An 18,174-nucleotide genomic window follows, 5' to 3' on the forward strand; every position below is an offset into this window, starting at 1 on the left:
CATTGATAAAATGATAAAAGCCTTATCCATTAAATAAATTTCAGCACTAGCCGAAAGAAAAATCTCTTTTCTCTAGGCATGTTGTTGTGACTGTATATGCCACAATTTAAGTTTGTTTTGTTTTTTTTTCTTGTTTGATGGATTGTAGTTCAGACACGATTTGTGGCCAGAAATATAGGAAAGCTGTGGGGAAAAAAAAATGATGATATCTGAATGACAGATTGCAATGTAGTTTCTTTGAGTTTTTCTGTTTGATTTTGTCATATGTTATATCTACTAGATTGCAAACATATCATCCTCCCAGTCAGTTGATTGCAATTTTAGATATTTTGGTTCTCTCACTGAATGTTATCTTGCTTTAAAGGGTCCAGGTGGATATATATGTTCAGTCAGAGCTTTTCTGAATGCCAAAAGAAAATGAGAGGTTATCTGGAGCTCCAAAAACACAGGCTGGTTTTCAAGCAAGGGGTTAAAACTACTTTTCACAACTAACAAAATTTCAAATGCACACTGTGTGTTTTTGTGGGAGGGGGTTACAGAAAAGGAATCCTCAATACCAATTGGCTGGTCTCTATGAGCTGCAGTTGAGCTCAGACTGCTGCTGAAGAGCAGTATTGATCTGAAGGGTAAATGTGTAGGGAACCACAGAGAGGGATTCAGCCGTTTCTGAGAAGGGAGACAGCCTCTTCCAGTAAGAAAGTGGTTTCTACCTGTCTTTCCTGCCTGTGAGATCCTTTGTGAATGAAGAGGAACACGAGAAAGGGCAGTTTGTTGCTACAGTGATTCAGAGAAAGAGGTATTGCTGCTGTGCATCCTGCTGCTGCTGCTCTTGCTGTTGCTGCTGCAGCTTCATGTAGCAGGTAAGGCTTCTTTTCCTGGGGAGGGGGAGGAGGAGGAATTGGGATTTGCACGGCGGTGGCTGGGGCTGTGGCGTCAGGGGATTCTGAAACACTGCACAAAAGGACGCTGGCTCCACGGAGGAGCTGCAGGGGTACACGCGAGAAATCTGGCCGTGTGGATTAGCAGGCTGGATTTCCTGCTCATCCCGCTTTGGAATAGCAAAACTTCAATAAGTTCTAAACAAAGTGTGCAAGTCCACAGTGCCTAAAGGAAGAGGGGGCAGGGGAGGGAGAGGACGGGGCTGCACACCTTTCCCTGCCCGCTTTGCAGACGTCCAGCCCTCCGCCGAATCGGACTCTTGTCTCTGAAACACGTAGGGAAGGGTGCAACAAATTTGGTTGTGATGGTTAGTGAGATCGGTGCTGATAAAAAGGAAAATACGTCGTGCCAAATCGGGGGCTTGTTGCAGTTGAAAAATAAATAAGTGATGCTGTGAAACTTGTGGGAGTGAAAATGTATTTGCCATATTTCTGTCTCTCTCTCTCTTCTTTTTTTTTTTTTTTTTTTTTTTTTTTTTTTTAAGCACTCAATCTTTTGTGTGTGTGAGGTAGGAATGGGGAGGAGGGGGGTATTTCTGCAGCATTGACCTTTAAAGTGATAAGGTTCAATTAAAAGAAAGTAAGGAATGCGAATTTGACTTGAAGCAACTTTGAAAACACCTGAGCAGCCTTCTCTCTTAAAAATAAGAAGCACTGCAGAAATAATGGTGAAGAATAAAAATTAACCCTGAAATACAGGATTTTCAAATGCAAGCCATGGTTTATTATTGCAATGTTTCAAACTGATCTTCTACAAATTAGTCATGTGATGAGCAGTAGAATATTCATAATCTTTTTACAAACATTTTAATGGCAAGTTTAGCCCTGAATTATAAATCATCTGCAAGTGTGCCTATAACATAGATGTGTGAAGGTACTTATCTTGATAAATATTTAATGTAATTTTATACTGTGAATGGCTTTGTGGCTTTGCCATTTCAATTCTAAATATTCAGTCTAGATTAAGAAGAATACATGTTTCTTGTCTTTTAAATATTGCTTTCAAAGCACACTATGATGGTGATGGACTTTGTATTAATTTCTGTGTGTACTGAGTTATAGTTAACAGTGGTGGGGTGGTTTTTTTTTTTTGGTATTTGCAAATATCTATACAGAGCTAAATAGAAAGGCAGACTATTGCTGTATAGCATCAATGAACGGTTGAAGTTATCAGCAATTTTTTCCCCATTTTCAAGTTCAAATATAAATCACACAAAGCCTAACAATTCAGGAATACTAAGTAGGTCTTATGATAATGTACCTTTTGCTGTGTGTGATTACATTTCAGATAAAAAATAAATCAGGATTAAAATGTTTCCATGAAACCATGCTTTTAGGAAATTCACAGATTGGTCAGGATATCTTTATTTTAGTCCTCTGAACATCTTTCATTGATCACAGCATGTTTTTAAGAGGTTTCAAGACATCTTATAAAACATTTCCCTTGATCTGAAAGCCAGATGGTTACATTGCAGAAGTCATAAGCAGTTAATTGCCGAACTGTTTTGAGTGCTCCAGAAGACATCAGCCTGCAGACCAAAGGTTTCCATCTCGGCTGATCAAACTAGTTACCTGGTGTTGCTCTGCTGAGATTGGGGTCCCTGTTAGAGCTGGTAGAAAAAACAAGTTATCTTTTTAGGAAGCAAGATACAAAATGTTTTAGTTCAAAAATGCTTACTTAAAAAGTAATTTGTTTGTCTTTCTCACATCTACCACATATATAACATTTTTCCTCAAGTTTATTTTATTTGGTTTAATTTCTTGTCCCCACACCCCCAACTGTTCTGAATGACAGGTCCACGGTATTTATCTCATGTGTCGAATGGTATATACCAGATAGAAATAATACGATCTCCTGCAGTTGCCTTTCTGTTCACAATATGCAGACAGAATTCCATCAGAATGTTCAATGCTTAGTTGTTGGGTGTTTATATTTGAAATGTATAAGAAGAAATACTATTTCAGTTGCAATGACATATAATATAGAATAGATAACAGAAGGGCAAATATAAATTTTACAGTTGTCATGCTATATGCAGTTGCTTATTTTGTATCCATCAGTTGGAGTTTAGTTCTTATGAAGAAAAAGATGACTAGTAATGAGTATTCAGAAGAAAAGCAAATGCTTATTTTGCTTTCTTTCAACCTTAAATAACCCATTAGTTCAATAGTGATGCTTGAGAAATTTTAAAAATTTTATAGGCTATCAAATTCCTAAACTGCTTTTCCTTACGTAATTTTTAGGTTGTATAGTATACAGTATACAAATTATTTAAAATACTTTTCTGTATAAGAATGTTTTATAAATTGTTGACAGCTATGTAATATGAACATCGTATGATGTTTCCATCTTTATTGCTTTTATCTGAGTACTACTATCACACTACCTTAAAGGCATGGTTATATAATAAATGCTTTATAAAAAGTTAAGAAGTTGTGTTTAAGTAAGTATTTAAATGGTTATCACTGAATTAGGGAAGTAAGTAATTTAAGTGTAACTGTGCAAGGCATCATTATCAAATTTTTCAAATATTTTCATAATCATCCAGAGCTCAGATAAACTGTCTTTAACATACTCTTAGGATCCATTAGTCCCATATTAACCTTTCTAAACTCTTCAGACATGCATATGCAATGAAAAATGTGACAGTAAAATGGAGCTGATAACGTCAGGGTAAAAACTCCCCGTCTCCGTGTAATGAAGTACTGAGGCAATGGGGTGGGTGCACACAGGCTTGGATTTGCTGTGCTTGCAGTCACACAAGTACGTGCAGCCACCTCATTGGCAGTGAGCGGGGATTCTCTTCCCACACGTGCCCTACTGTAAAACTCATCCAACGCTCACAGTTTCCGGTGCATTAACTGACCCTTAAAATATGAAAACAAAGGTTATTTGCAACGCATTTTTCTCATTAGGCATAGCTGATCATAAATAGCAGTTTTCTTGAGGAGGGCATATAAAAAGAAATTCTGCACATATGTCATTCTGAAGATGACGATGTCTGCCCAGGATGGCAGTCATACCTTTTGGTTTTGAATATATTTCTTATACTCATCTTTCTGCTTTTAAAGATCATGAGATGCATGTGACCTTTACATCTGTATTCTTACTTTACGAATATAATACAATTACCTGAAACTGTTACAACAAAGAAACAGAATATGTTCCAAGTTTGGATATATTTACGTTAAAAGCTGTATTTTGGTCATGTATTCTACTTTTGATTCTATCAATATGTATATTTTGATTAAGTTAACACAGTGGTCCACTTCAGTCAGGATATTCTGAAAAAAAAAACAAACTTGTATGTATTCCTATTAAGTCATTCTACTTCCTTCTCTTAGGATTACCAAATTGTTTTCTCAGTATTTTTCATAATATTGAAAACCGTGATACATGTGTGTTTGTACTAAATTATAAAGTATAGATGAAAAAATGAAGATAAGCAAATTGTTGAATAATTCCAGCAGAAGTGTCATCATCTTCTGAAAGTCTAGAAAGGAAACATGGTCAGTTAAATGATAGTGTAATTACATAATGAAAAATATTTCCACAAGATCCAAACTATGCCATTTTAAACAATAAAATATACTGATTATTTTCAGTATGCTGCTGGGTAAAACAGTCACATTTTAATATCTTTTCCACATTGTCATTAATTTCTGACAGTTGATATGTATGAACCTGTAAATTAAAAAATGTTAATAGAGGTGGGTGAGAAACACAGAACAATAAAAAATTTAATGCTGATTCCATAAAGTCTTTGATTTTTCTTAATTAAATCATGGCTTTTCTATTAATGTGTTAAGAGAAGAAACTGCAATACCTCTGTATTTATCTGTTCCCCTTCAAATCATGTGTATTTACCTACATCATTTTATTGGTTGGTTTCTAGGCTATCCATTTGCAAAGCACTTTGAGGGATCTTGAATGTGAAAATTGTTACATGAAGCCAAATACTATTCTGCTTTAAAAGGACTCATAAAAATGCCTCCACTTAAAGCATTTGTACCTATATACAAATTTGGGTATGTTTATACATACTGTTTAAAGGGAGGCATTTTAAAAGGTGAACAGAATTTGTCTTTATGTAGCACTTGCTGAGTTTTAGGTATCACAAGTAAATGAACTATGATGCGTGGTGGCACCAGAGACTCAATAGACAAATGTTACTGAGAAGGGATGTTGTTTGAAGTATCATGTGTTATAATACTGTGCTATGAATACCATGTGATTTTTGTTTATTCTTAGGCAACTGACTGGTATCTAAAGGGACTGGAATATAACATGTTATATGAAAGATGACCGCTCTTTTTTTTTTCTAGATTTCACTGTCCTAAGAGTCTTTGATGGAGAGGGAGGGCTAGGCTTTCATTTACTACATTAGTTTGTTTCAGTGTATTTGCTCCTACTGGCCTATGGTTAGGAGCTGCATGATATTTTTAAGTGGTCGTGTCATAGTAGTGGAAGCAATGTGAGGGTCTATTTTCACATGTACATTATTTTGTACTGTGATACTATCAGACTCCATAGAGGAAATCTGACAGTGTATTTATTCAGGTAAAAACTAAGGTAAAGAAGTACATCATTCCTCTTTAATACAAATTGTTGTTATAGACCTCAATTTTAGAAAGACAGGTAAGTCTGTCTCCATTGAGGATGCCTCTTAAGAGTCTGTCTAATATTAAGAGATAATTTCCATATGTGCCAGCATGGTTTTAAGAAGCTCTCTGGTAAAGAAACTACTCTTTTTTTCGCTGAGGCTTACTACAAGATATTAATAATCTGATTACTGAAGAGCCTAGATTGTTATAGAATAAAACAGGGATAAAATATTCGGTCTTGGGCACTTCGTTTCATCAGATCTTCTTTCCTAATTTAATTGTTCTTTATTGTTTTACCCTGACTGATTTATTTTATCCAGTGTAACTCATTTTGAGGGACTCTAAAATATCTGCTTTGCTAAACAGGAGAACAGGGTACATTTGTCAGACAAATCAAGTGAACTTTATGTCATAGCTTATTATAGCTATATACTTTGTTTTGAAATCTTGTAACAAATATTTTGCTTCATTTTTTGCTTTGCATCTTGTTTCTTATCTGCTTTATCTCAGTACATGGATCCTAACTATCTACAACAGAATTTAGTTATAAGCTGAGTTTTGAGATGCCTTGACCACAGCTTCAAAGAAGACACTCCTGTTGCACTTGTCTTTCAGTTCCCACTGTCACCAGTGACAGAATTTCTTCAAACATCTGTTCTCTGGTAGCCAAGTCAGAGGTGGCAGGCTATGCATGCCTCTACTTACAGAAGTAATCTCTTTTTCAGTTCTCTTTTTTGCATTATATTTTATTAACATTAACTATGGAAAACTTTGAAAACAACATGAAATATGATGGGTCTTGTGTGGAATTAGAGGTGCACCTTGAAAATTACTTCAGCTAAAGGAAAACACTTCAAAATAAGAAAATGAGTCTCACAGAGAATGTATTAATCATCTGGTGAACTGAACTACTTATTAAAAATGATGGTAGAGAGGGAAATGATAGTACATTCTTGGTTTAAAATACCTTGCTAGAAAAAAAGAAATTAAACCTAGCTAAAGTTAAAACATCTTTGCTTCAACTTTTGTGGCATTGATGGAAATAACCCTGGTTCTGGTCTTTGTCAGAGAAAGCAAGCTGCACGATTCACTGAAGAGACTGTTCAACAGGCATGATAGACTTAGTTCATCAGCATCTTTCATGTTGCATTCCAGAAGAAATTATTTATTCCTGTAGAAAACAGTTTCAATTTTGGTTGATCCTAGCCTATTTGGGAGCACAGAGTAGGAATAAAGCTGGTTTAACCTTGGTTGGAGACTCTTTCAATCGCAAAGGCAGTACTGTTCTGTTATTGGCAAATAAATAGTAGGCATTTGGCCAGGCAGAGAGAATGGTTATCATGTTGCTGCCCTGTTCATTACATACCTGCTTGTACAACTCCTTTCAGGAGCTGTGATTAAGTGCAATTTAGGGAAGCCATGAAACTGCACTGTGATTTTCTTTGGAAATGGATCAAGAGCCAGCAGAATGGCCTGCAGCTAATCTCCTTTCTTCAGATAGCAGAATTTGTCAGAACAGGTTCACCTATGAAATTTTTGCTGTCTGACATCTGCATTTGGTTTGGCTGGTATAGGAAACTGAAGAATTGACTAAACGTTAATTAATAGTAACATGTAAACCTAGTGAGATTCACCTGAAGTGTAAGGCATGGCCTTGAGCATTCTGTTTCATACCAGTCTGTCACTTTCTTACCACCCATCTTTCCACTTTCTTAATTTATAAACTATATTTTAGGTAAAAGTTTTGACCTTCTCATCATGTATTTTCTCTCTCTAACCACTCATAAACATTAGGTAACCTACATCAGGCTAAAGCTGTGTTTTTGACCCACTGTCAGAAGACAGATATTCATACACAAGCATAAAGATGAATGAGAAAGTAGGTCTGTGAATAAATCTAAGGAGGGTAACTTTGACTTATGACTCAGAAGGACATGATGTTTTAAGGACTTCATTTAATATGTATGTTTGTACAAAGGGATCTCTCACTGCAGTCCGTAAGTCCTACCATAGCCACCTAAATTAGGCAGAAAGAAATAGGAGAGCATCTGTATTTTTCCAGTAGCTGCTTCTGGAATGTGTGTTGAGTATCTTTCTGTGTTAAAAGACAGATGTGTTGAACCACATACCACTTAATGAGGATGCATTTTAAATGTGAAACTTCAAAAGTCTTTCAGATTATGTCTTTCTGTCCAGAAGACTACATTTTACCTACTGAATTAGTTGAACTCTCCTAACACATGAAAACTGGGTACTCACACCAGCAGCAAAGTTGGTCACAGGCTGTTCTTGACTGCAGCTATAGATGGATTTCTGGTGTATGTAAATGGAGGTATACGAAAAGGTGTGAAGTGTATAGGAAAATGTACCATATAAAAATATTGCTATTCATTGACTATTTTTTATGATAGCATGGCAACTGTTCTCACTGATAGGAGCAGATACTAATTCTATACATTTAGTGCTGGGTTTTGAGAACTCATCCAGATACTATGGGAAACAAGAAAAAGTTTTTCAGGTCAGTGTAACTTATTTCTACAGTGTGTACATCAAAAGTAGAGCAAAGTAACAATGTCATTTGTTTGACTGTGACAGAGAGAGAAAGTAATCAAAGAACAGGCTGCAGCTTTATTGTCCTGTATTTCAAAGTTTTGTTGTAAGCGGTTGTGTTGTTTTCTATATGCTCTTCTCTAATTTATCAGTTGCCCCTTTACAGAGAAAATGCATTTTTGTTCAGTTATTAGCTCAAATGGAAATCAGGAAGAACTCATCAGTGACCTGTATACAATCCTAACTATTTAAGGGTAAACGACTTCTACCTATAAGTGTTAGCATGCTATTTAAATTTTGTAGAAAATCGTATTAGATCATCAGGTCTGTTCCAGAAACATGAGCATAAGACAGACTTCAGAGTTAGAGAAGTGTCTTACATAATAGCTTATTCAAGTGTCTAACATTCAGAAAAAGCTGCATGTGGTTCAGGGGACTTTGTTAATATGCACAGGAAAGATATTTCACTGGGTTTGGTTCCTAAGGCTGTAAAGTGGAATGAGTTATTTAAACATGAATATGAATGTCCTTCTTGAAACTGTGACTGGAGAAAAAAAATATACTACTCTTATACTCAGGCTCCTGTCAGTAAAAGCAGCATGCTGTAGTGAATTTCAGTCCAGCGGGTGAAAGCCTCAGAGGGTCTTGAGGAAGTATGAAGGAGATAGGTACATAATTTGAATATATTAAAAGTAAGGTATGCTCCAACAAAGAAATTACCGAAACAGTTCATATAGTAATATTTGGTAGCGTATTCTGACACACCTTTAGAAATGTACTCAAAGTTATGCTGTGTGAATGCCCTGAAATTAACAACTGCAAAACAGTCTCCCTTAAAACACCTTAAGTATATTCAGAACAGCTATTTAACAAAGTCATAGGGTAAGTAGTCATATACATTTTTTAATTTTTCAAGGTGGAAGTGAAGACAGTGAAAGGAAATCATCCGTCCTTCCTAGAAACAAATAAAAGTGCTTCCAGGTGTGAAGATTATTGATTTTTCCACTATTAGCAAGTTCTGCTGTCTATGTTCCTCCCAAATTCCCCATGCAGTTCCTGGAGAAGATATTTCCTCTCAGCTGCTAAGCCCATTACTACCTTTGTCAGGTAAAACTGTTTGCAAGCATAGAATGATTTGCTTAATAGAATAATTTCTTTACTCCTCTTTTTGCAAAGAATTGCTACAAGCTTTGTATCTGTAAAGATTAAAGGAAAACATGTTTTTTTGGCAAATAAATAATTACTGGTTTAAACTATATTTCAGGAAAATTTAGGAGAAAAATAATTCCTTCTTTATTTGTGATTCTACAATCTAAAAGGACAGTGTCCATAGTTCCTAGCTGCATCCAGAATTCAATAAAGCTGCTAGGATGCAGTAAGTAGATGAGGAAATCTTTGAAAGGTTTGTCTTAACTGATTCTGAAACTCATTCCTGTTATCTAAACTGAACAGTGAAGAACTGGTATTAATACCTGGACTTACGTCTATGTAAAGCCCAGAGTTCCTGTAGTAGTAATTAAATGGCTTCATGTTGAAAACCTCTGAAGCTGAATTGTAAAGCTCTTTTCTGAAGGGCAATGCTAATTTGTCATGTAGTGCTGATTCAGAGTAACTGAACATGCACTAATTTTTACACAGTCCCCAAATCTTAACTTCTTGCGCTATAAAATTTTGTGAGGAACAGAGCATTTTGAAATGAGGGATTTTTTTCTTCCTTCTTTAAGAAAAAATAATAATAGAGGCACAGACAAAAATACATTTATATATGTAAATAAGTATGTTTCAGTTGAATGTTCTAAAATGATTCTTGTCTAAATCTCAAGTTACCCTTTCTTTCCTACCTATTATTTAAGAGCATACTTAAAATCTCAGTTATACTCAGGCTGTATGTTCTAATAGAATAGAAGTCCTTGGAGCATTAACACATCTCTCAGCTTTTAAATAGACTGTGACCTATTCATTTGCAGGGCTACTTCAATAAAGCAATAGCACACTTAGGTTAATGATGGATCATGGTGTGATTCGATTTGCAGAGTATAGACTTGCCCATTATCCCCTAATGTTTGTATGGGTCACGTTATCACATCCAAATAATGATTCATGCCACCCCCTGTTCCTGGAGATAGCACAGTGATTACAGGAAAGCTCGGCATGCTAGTACACAGAGCCTGTAGGGTTCTGTTGGCTACTGTTGAATTATTATTTTTGGCTAGAGCACGATAAAGCAGGAAAGGTTTAGGTTTCTCTGTGGCTCTGACACCTTCCTCTTGTGATTCAATTGGCCATCTGGCTGAGCAGACAGGCTGGACATTAGCAGAAATCAGATCTATCTCTCTCTGTCTTCTGCTTCTTGCTTTTTTCTTTTCTTTGGTGAGGAAAGTTAGCTGACCCTGACTTGCTGTGAGAGATTATTTGCAAGCTGAGTGACTTGTGATCTTTTTTTTTTTTTTTTTCTTCCCCTCTTAGCTTGAGAATCTAACATGAAGATGGAGCCATTTCCAACAGGAAGAAAACATATCAATACTTTTGTACTGACTGTAGATTTCACACATGAGAGACTTGGTCTGGTAACCACATTGAGAAGGCATAAAAAGGATATATTTTCCAGTTCTGAATATGCTGCAAGTACCAACATAATAATTTATTTTTTTCCTGTGCTGCCACACCATCATTTACTCTGAAGGATTGTCCTCACTTAGGCTCAGCAATTCAGAACGATCTAAGTGATAGGATAAGAAGTGAAATTTTAAATCTACTTGTAAAATACTCTTAAGATTTATATTTTCTTGTCATTGTAGGGGATGATCTGGGTTTTCTTGCCTACCACTGCATTTATACTCAGTGATCATCAGACTGCTCACTGGTCCAGCTGCTGACAAACACTGACTCTTATTAAATGCATCCAATAAAACTGTCATAAACCTTCCTAGCACTATACCTTCCTAAACATAAACCACTCATAGTTATTATATACTAGAGCTACAACACGAAAGGGCAGAGGAATCATTTCCTTATATTTTCTTATAAAAATATGTGTGGCCTAGGAAAATAGAAAAAATGAGAAAAATAGAAAAACTTTGTTTGCTGCAAACTGCACATGCAACCTAGAAAAAGAAGAACTTGCCATAGGAAAACATTCTTCAATTGAATTAGTTCTGTTATAGCTGATTTTAAAGATTCTCCAACAGCTTCTGTTACTAGGGAGGGAGAACAGTTGTTCAAGAACACTTTTCTAAGGAAAGCCACTGCTAGTGAAAAATCCAAATGGAAAGAACCTGTTAACACTATTTTTTTCACTTTGTCTTCTAGACAACAGCAAATACTGCCAAAGTCAACAGTATCAAGTAGCAACTAAATATTTTAAAATATGCTTTTTTAACTCTTTTGACTTCTTTTCTTACCCACCCACATGTACAAACTAAGTAGTTCAAATGCTATAGAGGGGATTGGTTGCTTATAACAGACACAAGACATAGAATCGTACGTGACTAACATAGTATTGCTGTGTTGACCTGATGCGTATGGAATAATGGAGAAAGATGGGCACTTACAATAAATGATTAAAACCATTTCATTACTTTACAATAGATTTTATTCCCATCATATAACATTTTTATTCTGTGCTAAAAGCAATGTATATATATTACAAGGACCTCCCCAGAAATAATGCGAAGGACCTCAAAACTGTAAGCAGATTTTAAACCTAAATTAGATTGCCAGCTGCTTAGTGGTATATACTTGGAGTGAAATAGTGAAAAATGACTTTTGAAATGTTTACTACATTAACATTCTGAAACGTTGTGCATATTTTAATTTGCTGAGAGTTGCAGTAAATTTAAGACTCAGAAGTCCCTTGTGATAGTTGCCTGAAGCATTAATAGAAACAGAATTTCTTCACTTTCCCTCCCCTTGCATCAAGAGTATAATGATTTTTGAGGATCGATATTATATTCCTGTGTTTGGAAGCTTAAAGTCATGCAATCTTATTTCTCCCAAGTGTTTTTCCTCTTTAAGCATATAGGAATTACTGAAATTTGAAAGGATATTCAGACTCACCATTTGCAATGACTGAAATCCAAAGTCTTAGTCCCTCCTTCCCAGCTTCCATTTCCAGTAATAAATGTATCAAAAAATTCTAGTGTTTTGATCATATCTTAGAGACACTCAGAATTAGTTCATATTCTGAATTTCAAACTCTCCAGAGGAATACCAGGGAACATATGAACTATGGACATTTTTTGCAAGTAAAACAAAGAAATTGTCATTCAAACCCTAACTATAGTTGTAACTATTACCTAGCAATTTTACAGTACAGTAATTTTTGTAATGAAACAAAGAATAAACATTTCAAGATTTCAAAATTTCTGTTAGTGCTGATAGTTGTAGATAAATTCTCTGCCAGGTATAATGCAAGAGCATGAGATTTTTACTTTGTGTTTTTGTTTTTTATCTTTATCTTCAATGTATAAATGTAATGTGACGTATCTGTATCACTATGTCCTTATTCTCTTTACACAGAAAACAGTTCAGTGAACAGTTCAGTGAAAAAGGTGGCCTGAACAAATTTTTTTTTTTTTTTTTTTTTTTTCGTGTAGACTACTGGAATCCCTTCTTAGAAAGAAGAAATTGAAAATGTTACCATGACAAAATATCTGCACAGGAGTATATGAACTATTGTATTTATTTACTATGTGAAAATACACGGTGAGAATACATATTTAAGTCATTCTTCTTTCTATCATCTTTGAGAAGATAGAGTTAGAATTTTTGTTCATGTCTTGATATTTTAAATGGAAAAAGAGATCCTCACAGGAATTTAGGGCCATAACTTCCTTCTGTTGCATTCTGATTCTCAAGTAGGAGCTAAGTGCTCAGATTTTCTTGAGGATTTAAGTTAAATCCTTGCAGAGACCGAACCTAGATGAGAAATAATGCAAAGCAAGAAATTATGCTTTTTATGTCAAGTGGAAAGTGCAAGTTTTTTCTTTGGGGGCTTTCAGATATCTCTTGCCTTGCTTAAATACCCATAGACATGTAAACTTACCCCTGTCATGAGTGTTAAGAAGTTCATTAGATCTACTGTACGACAGAACACCTGACATGCAAAAAAAAAAATCATCCTCTCACAGCTTGTCCTGGAGTTTGCTTTTTGTCATGCACTTTTTCATTGATAAAGAGAAGACTTTTCAAACTTTGCGAACTTAGTTTAGAATTATAACATGGGGCTTTCTTGTCCAGTTCATTTCAGATTACAAGGACAATGTTTCATTTTGCCTCAGATATAATTTAACTATTCCAAGATAAGCTTAATAACTTAGTATCTTGATAATGGGAATGGATAAGAGAGAAAAAAATGGCCTTATTTCAGTAACAATAGTAGTTTTCTGATGACTGCTGTCACTGTATTATTTCAATTCAATTTCCTTATTTATGTAATATGGGACTCTAGTCAGCAGCTAATACTGTAGGCAATATAATTTGTGTATATCAGCTTGTTTTTGACAATAGGCAGGTGGTCCTGAAGTCCTGCACATCCATGTTATACATGACAATTGCATAATTTGAAATTTTTCTCATTATTTTTTATCCCCCTCTTAGAGTTAAGTCACCCAACTGCAACAACAACCATTGGCATGAAGAGATACTTATTAAAAAAGGAAATTAAAAAAATAATAAAACCAAGATTATTTCAGTGTTACCTAATATTACTGAGTAAATGTGCAGATGTGATTGTCCACCTTTCATTGACAGAGAACTCAAAAGAGAGGTGCTGTGAATTAATGAGTCAGTTTTATAACCCTCAGAATGAACTGCAGAAGCTCTGGTTAAAACTTCTCTGGTAGAAATATTTTTTAGTGAGAATTCAATTTTTCAGATGAAGAAAACATTTTGTAAATGGAATTTACTTTAATGAAGGAAATTTTAAAATAAATAAATAGTTAGAACAAAATATTCCCCAGACAATGCCTGAACATGAAAAGAATTTAAGTCAGAAAGACTGCATGATGTCAAAGTTGTAGTTGTTGCCTCATGTGATCCTCCTCATCGAGAGACAAAAACACAGTTTGCATTTCCCCCACATAATGCTTCATGGCCATGACAGTCTTATTAACTAAGGAAAGTGTTAGTCTGTATATTATACAGGAATATTATACAAAACTTGAACTCCGCCTATCATATGACATGAAGGACGTATTCCAAATGAGCATTTTGGCTAAAATTGTACTTTATATTTTGGTCCTTTTTTCTCTGAAAAGTTGAAAATTTTCAGAAGCAAATCCCAATATTTTGAACATTCCTAAACTGTCTTATTTAGTACTTCCTGACTCCACATTTTGTGCATAAGAGTTAAGCCCCTAAAGTAAGTTTTATCTGTTGCTTGTGAACTTAATAATGTGGAAAGCTGTGTTTATCCATCTTCTTTATAGAGGTTTTCACCTCTAATTTATTCAGCACTCAGTTTATTCTACCACTTTTTCACTCCAGATCATGACTTACAGAAGGACAAATGACACCACAGACTAAATTGTAGACTTTTAAGAGCATGGGAGAGTTATTAGGCTTTAGTCATTATCTGACAAGCTAAATAATTATCTTAACATCAAGCTCTGACCCTCTTCTATACTTAGTGGAAATACTGCACGCTGTTCTGGCATTCCTGTAACAACTATGGCTGATTATTTTACTTCTTTCCTTGAGGACATTTATCAGATAGATGGCTTAATGTCTGTACCTTATGATTTCTTGACAACTGGCCATAAAACCTGATAAATGCTCATGCCAACAAAGCAACACATGGGTTCCAAAAAAAGTTTGCACATTCTAATAATGTAGATTATGTGATTGATGCACAGTATGCAATTTAATTACAAAAATAAATGAGGAAGAGGAAATTTGTCACTTCCCCATTCATTATTCCTTAATTAGACTACAACTATTCAGGGTTTCTGATTGTCTAAAATAACCTTAGATATAATTTATTGCACTGCCATTACAGTGGGTTAAAAAGGAAAGCATAAATAATCTCTCACTGCCAAAACAGCATAAAAGAACAAGGAAACAAGACGAACCCTAAAATATTGTAAATATTACTCTGTCTGCAATCTGTCAGATTAGTAATTTATTGCAACAAATGAAATGCTTCTCTTGCAAAATGACAGAGTAAATTTTTTTCTGTATGCAATATTTATATATATATTCTGAGTACCAGAGTAGATCAATATTGCACCTGACACCAGTGCATTTGTTTTGGTTTTGGCTTGTGTAAATGCATTCTGCATACTTTGTTTAACATCAAAGCACATCAAATGGGCCAAATGGATGGTGATCATAACACAGCTCTGAGGTTGTTATAGCTTCATTGTGGAGTCTATATGTGCATGAGAAGTAGAAAAAATAATAATTTAGATGTTTGTGGGGTTTTTGTTGTTGCTGTTGTTGGGGGATTTTTTTTGTTTGCTTTTAAAGTCAATTGTATTTTACCTGTCTGGTTACACTGTGATGTCTGTTGTGTGTTTCTGATACCTGCGTTGCAGGTCTATGTTTATTAGGGGAAGAAGGCAAGATAGAGAAAGAAAGTAAATCTTCCTCATTATGAACTGCATGCTATTTTCTTGCAAGGGTCACACCAAATTTATTTCTATGGCCATGATACATTCATACACGTATTAAAAGAGTATATTTATTTGCTTATGGGAATCTGATAACTGTGTGGGCAACCACAACAGGTGCAAGTGGATGGACCTGGCCCAGAAATCTTAGACAAAATCATGGACGCAGGGGGTGGAAAATTCTTATTAGTTGAAGACAATTTTACTTCTGTGGGAGTGTCATTGTTTAAAGATATTTTGCATATCCAGAATGGAGAAAAAGAGAATTAGAAAGAAAGATGTCAAAGTAGAAGTTAGCACAGTCATTAAGGAATGCTTTTGGGATGTAAGAAAATAAAGTTTAAATCCCTATTTGCCTTGGCTTCAACCTAGCTATCATTTTATTAAGTAACTTCTCCATATTATTATAGCCTGAGTCTCTTCAAGAAATACATTTAAATTTTTATAAAAATTTAAAAGGTAGCTGGTAGAGACAGGAATTCTAAATGGCTCAGTGGCACTGTGGGGAGAATACTTACCCATGCTTTCAGAGGCAGGTTGGGTTTTTCTTCTGAATTGGGCCAAGTAGGGTCTTTAAACCTTGGCCTTCCTACATCTTGGAGGAGTTACCTTCTGCAATATTAGGTGGTCTAAAATTTACTTTCCGATTCTTTGGAGGTGATTTAATATTGTCTGTGAGGAGTGAAAACACTTGAAGTCTGAAAAAGTGTAATGGACTAAAGGTACATTTTAACCACCTCTTCATACAATTTGTTTTCCCGCCCCTCCTCCTTTTCTTTTTTCTTTTTGTTCTACAACTTCTAATCTAGAGGATGTATTTTGTCTGCATTTATTTCCTCCTCTATTAGTGTGGACCCAAACTGTTTCAAGAAAAAAGCAGACAGCTAGAAACAGTAATCTATGAAGAAAGACCTGTAATCTTGAATGTGTCTCACAGCGCAAAAACTCTTGAGGTTATGGCTAAAAAATAAGTAATTCATTGAAAAGTGCTTATCTCTGTGTAATACAGCTACACACGAGAGCAACTTATGTGCCTTGCTGAGGGCTCAAGCAACAAGCCACAGAGTCATTTTTATTTCCTTTGATTCTATGGCTTGTAACTAAGCAGGTGTAATGTGTAAGACTGAGTCATGTACAAGCACCTTTGGTTCCTACTGTTTCAAACAGCTCATTAAAAATTACTAATTACTCATCTAGAATAAGCAAGGAAACAAGCAAGACACTGAAAATGACAGAAAATTGTGCACTTGCTTCTGTTTATTTCTGTAGTAAGATTGTTTCCCCTGTTTTTTTTTTAGGCAGAGATTTCCGTGATATGCAGGGCATCTTCTCTCTGTGTTTGTGCACGTGTGTGGTCCTAGCATCCTGATAGTATCTTTGTTATCCCTTCTTTTTTCTTCTAAGCTTTTCATTATTTTTTAAATTGTGCTTTTCCTTTCTTTTGCATATTTTTTTTCTTCTAATAATTTCTACCTCTTTTATTCTTTCTGTATCTTCCCTTCTCTCATTTAAAAAGAAGTAATATAGTAGATTTAAGGAGCCTTCCGCTTCATTCCAAGAAAGCTGGGTCACATCTGCAGCAAACAATAGTTCCCAAATGCAAAAGATACAGAGAAATAAGCCTGAGGCTTTAAGTAGCACAAAAAAAGCTGGAATATTTTTGCAATGATCTGCATTTACATCATATTTCTGCCTTAGGAGATGTCTCAGCTATTTGATTGCAACTCAGTTTTTATTTCTCTACTTTGTAGAAATACATGTTGCAGCGTGGAATTTAGGATGTGAAAACACATCCAATAGTTCTGCATCTTTGCCTGAAAATACAAGAAAGTCTTCATATAGTATGGTCTGATCTAGGAGAAAACTGTTTAAAAGAGCAAGATAGAAACTACTAGATGCATGTAATCAATACATCCGGATTTCTGCAAAGGTTCTGATAGGATTTTATTGTGTAAAACTGAATCTTAGTTCAGTTGACTATTAAAGTGTTACATATTATGATGTCTCCTTCACTACATAAGCAATACTTCACTAATGATTTTCGGTTTGTTGTAGAGACACTTGAATAATTAGGCAACCAGAACAGGCGAAATAAGACAGCCTGTGATCTAAACTCTTGAAATGCTATTTAAAAGGTACAGGATAGGTGGTTTTTTTTAACATTTGTTAACTTCAGGTGCCTCCTGTCTGAGCTTGGTAAGACTTGCAGCAAGGGCTTTTACAAAATATTTTTAAGGAAAGCTCGTGTGTTTAAAATTCCCACACAGATTCATGTATCTCAGAAATCTATGAAAAATGTGAAATGTCTGATTTGTCTAGGTATTTAACTTATTTCTGTCAAATATGCAGGCTCTGCATTTATCTTGTTTGATGGTAACTTTTGAATGCTCTCCAGGTGTTGCTCTGTCTCACAATAAACTAAAACAATAGCTTTGCAAGTGATGCCATCTGCCTGCATCCTTTAAAATATG

At 35.1% G+C, this 18,174-nt stretch overlaps 1 protein-coding gene across 7 annotated transcripts in view; it reads left to right on the forward strand.

The window, feature by feature from the left end:
* The first annotated feature begins 568 nt into the window (after positions 1 to 568).
* The window catches only part of CDH12 (cadherin 12), a 565,327-nt gene continuing 547,721 nt past the window's right edge, over positions 569 to 18,174 (forward strand). For 4 of the 7 annotated variants that reach the window (XM_021298004.2, XM_021298010.2, XM_021298007.2 and 1 more), the window contains exon 1: positions 570 to 860. The gene's annotated coding sequence lies outside the window, so the exon portion shown is untranslated. Of the gene's footprint in view, positions 861 to 18,174 lie in introns of all 7 variants that reach the window. The other 3 variants (XM_065052613.1, XM_021298011.2, XM_065052615.1) reach the window with 1 other exon arrangement.

Source organism: Columba livia, chromosome 2, assembly GCF_036013475.1.
Source record: "Columba livia isolate bColLiv1 breed racing homer chromosome 2, bColLiv1.pat.W.v2, whole genome shotgun sequence".
In the NCBI taxonomy this organism is placed as follows: domain Eukaryota; kingdom Metazoa; phylum Chordata; class Aves; order Columbiformes; family Columbidae; genus Columba; species Columba livia.